We start from the raw sequence: 3010 nt of genomic DNA, 5'->3' as shown, positions 1-3010 counted from the left end.
CGGGACCGGGCGCGCGCGGGGCCGGCAGCCGCGAGCCGCCGGGAGCCGCGCGGAGCCGCTCGCAGTCAAAGGCGCCCTTGTCTCCGCGCGGGCGGGCGGACGAGCAGTTCTCCGCGCGACCTGAAGGCTTCTTCCTCTTTACGATGGCAGAAATGGGATGGGGCGGGAAACAAACAAACAACCCCCCCGCTGCCGGAGCACTACCCGGCTCTACACCGCGCCCGCATGCCCGGGAAGCGGCGAGGGAAGCGGCCGCAGCCCGGGCCGGGCAGCGCGCTCCGTCCCGCCGCGCTGCCCCCTTCCCCGCGCAGGAGCCCTGGGAGGCTGCGTTCCTGCCAGAGGAGGCTGGAAGCACCGGGGCCGTATGCAAAGCGACAGCTGAGCGGGAGTGCAAGGCAGGCTGCACCTTCCTTCCTTCCTTCCTTCTCCGGCTGCTCATTTCTTCCCACTCGACTCGAGAGGGAAAGAGAAGATGCACAGGGAACCTTAACTTGTGCGGCGGCTGGTGTCTGTTCTCAGGCAAACTCACTGCCTGTGTCAAATTAACGCAGACACATTTCTCTGCAAGATCGTATGCCCTCATTCTTCTAATGATTGTTTCTCCAGAGAGAGCGAGCTGTGACTTTCTGCATGGTGAGGCAACCCTGAACTCTGCTTTAACACTTAACAGCAAACAAGAATCAAGAGACCTCTCTTCCCCAAGTTTCACTTAACAAGCTGGCAAACATAAGAAGACGAATTGCTGCCATTCCTCTGTCCCAAACCAGACTATCACATGCTTCTGCTGCCATCCTCGGGGCACCTAAATTACCTCTGGGACAGAAATGGCAGCTGAAAATTCTGCAGTCTCTCGCTAGCAGCCACTCTAGAATGTTTGCTGCTGGTGATGTGCACCCTTCCTCCTCTAAGGTGAAAAATGGGAACTCATTTCCTAGAGTCTGCACAGCAAATGATGCACAGAGTAGATGCAATTAAGAGCGGAGGGAGATAAAGACTTCAACTGAAAAGAAGACGTTAAAAATGAAGCATATTTGCAAAATGACCATCTGAAAAAGGAACATGAACAAAGAAGTGTTTTATTCACTGAAAAGGCAATAAAAGTAGCCAACGTAGGAAAAAAATATTCTGAAAAAGACTACAGAACAAAAATACTGCATTTTCTTACCATTAAGGGTGGAGAAAATGCTTTTTCTATCATTTCCAGAATCCATGTTCAAATTAATTCTAATACCTCCCTTTCAACCTGCCCTGTACTAAAAAATCTCCCATTTTGGTTAGTAGTGCAAGCCATCTGCTACTGCCTGCAGTCCTGACAATGCCTTCAAGTCATCTCTGACACAAATAACACCAAGTCTCACCACTCACCATAAAACAGATGAATCATTAAAAATATATGCAATTTGGAACTAGATGTCTATTCTGTGGCCTTAAATACGGCAAAGCTGTAAAAGTAAAGGATGAGGCGAATAGTCTGAACTAAAACATCAGAAGATTTGTTTCAAAAATTGGCATAAGTCAAAAATGTGCAACTGTCACTTCCAAGAGGGAGAAAGGGGGTAAATTCATTTGGAAAACTGCAAATACAGGGGGTTAATATGCCTCACACACAGAGTGAGAATTTCCACTCTTGCAGAACCTTGTGCTTGGAAAAGAGGTAGTAGACATTTGCATATACGCAGGGTAAAGGATGTGTGATCTGTGAGTCAAATACTGTAATTCTTGTTCAGACCTTATTTAGAGAACCTCCCCATCAAGTAAGCAGTGCAATATTCCAGAAATAAGCAAAACCCTATTACCTATGCTCTTGTGAACAAACAGAGAAGCCAGGTTTGTGAGGAACCAGTATATTACACTAAGCCTAGGACATAGCTGAAAAATCCTCAGCTCAACACAGTCATAACACTACTGCTACATGATGGCTCTACAACAGCAATTTGCTGCTGTGTAATATATGCTGCTTACTCACTCGAGTGTCCTTCAGCTGACCAGAAGGCTTTCAGCGAGCTGTATACACATTTAAGTTCCTTCCTCAGCTGACCTTCAAGCCAAGCATATGAGCAGCTTACACCAATATAAATTCTTAGTCAAGAAGATTTCAAGAATGCATCTGATCATTTATGTCCTGTAATTTTAATGAGACTTATAGCTTCATTCTACCAGTGAAAATATTTTGTACATTAATTTCAGTGTAAGCTTAATAATAAAAAAAAACTTACAACAGAAAGTTCTCCCCTGAACTAATGATGTAATTAAAACCTCCCATTTAGAGATTGTAATAAATAATTCGTCCTCATAAACCTTTCAAAGTTGTTTTAATGCTTTCCTGGGTAGTCTTACTGCTTTCAGTGAGAAAGAGAGCAGGAGAAAGAGTTTGTATGATCATCCATTAGAGATAAATGGAATCTGGCACTGTTATGTGACAGTCCTCTATACTTCCCTATACAATTATCTATACTTTTCAAGAAAAACCACCAGGCTATATAAATATAGCATCAAATAAGACTATTTACAGAGACAGATGATGAAAAAAAAGAGTTAATTCGGGAGAGTACACTGTCTTTAGATTAGTATCTGACCTTGAAAAAAAAAAAAGGTTTCTGCCCAATACTATTTTAAGAGAATATGGTAATACCTTGATATCTGCAGAAGGGACAGAAACTCCGGTACTGTTGCTTTCAATTCTGCAGCTAGAGCAGCATATGCCTTGAAAGACTGTGCTCCCAGGTTGTCCACAACAAGGCACAGAAATGGATGCACCGTCCAGCATTCTGAAACACAAATTGTGACACAATAACCTCACTCCAGCTTCAGTTCACAGGCTCTTAAGTGACGAAAGCCAACAACCATTCAATAGTGTTTTCTCCAGTTGGTCTGAACTGAAAACAGTAAGGCTTTTTATTGTCATTCCCTCTGGATGATGTTTAGGAAATGGGGAATCGTTTACAGTTATGTAAACACTGTTGACCATAATTGTTTTTTTTTCTGGGAAAGTTCACTTTCCAAAAGTAAC

At 44.0% G+C, this 3010-nt stretch overlaps 1 protein-coding gene across 1 annotated transcript in view; it reads right to left on the bottom strand.

Moving 5' to 3' along the window:
• The window catches only part of MME (membrane metalloendopeptidase), a 43661-nt gene extending 40977 nt beyond the window's left edge, over positions 1-2684 (bottom strand). The window contains exon 1 of the mRNA XM_026045325.1: positions 2633-2684. The gene's annotated coding sequence lies outside the window, so the exon portion shown is untranslated. The remainder of the gene's footprint in view (positions 1-2632) is intronic.
• Positions 2685-3010: the final 326 nt, after the last annotated feature.

The sequence above is a fragment of the Nothoprocta perdicaria genome, unplaced genomic scaffold, assembly GCF_003342845.1.
Source record: "Nothoprocta perdicaria isolate Ctin4 unplaced genomic scaffold, notPer1 scaffold_4, whole genome shotgun sequence".
Taxonomy (NCBI): Eukaryota; Metazoa; Chordata; class Aves; order Tinamiformes; family Tinamidae; genus Nothoprocta; species Nothoprocta perdicaria.
The sequence above is the reverse complement of the archived record's forward strand: the minus strand, read 5'-3'. Positions and strand labels throughout refer to the sequence as shown.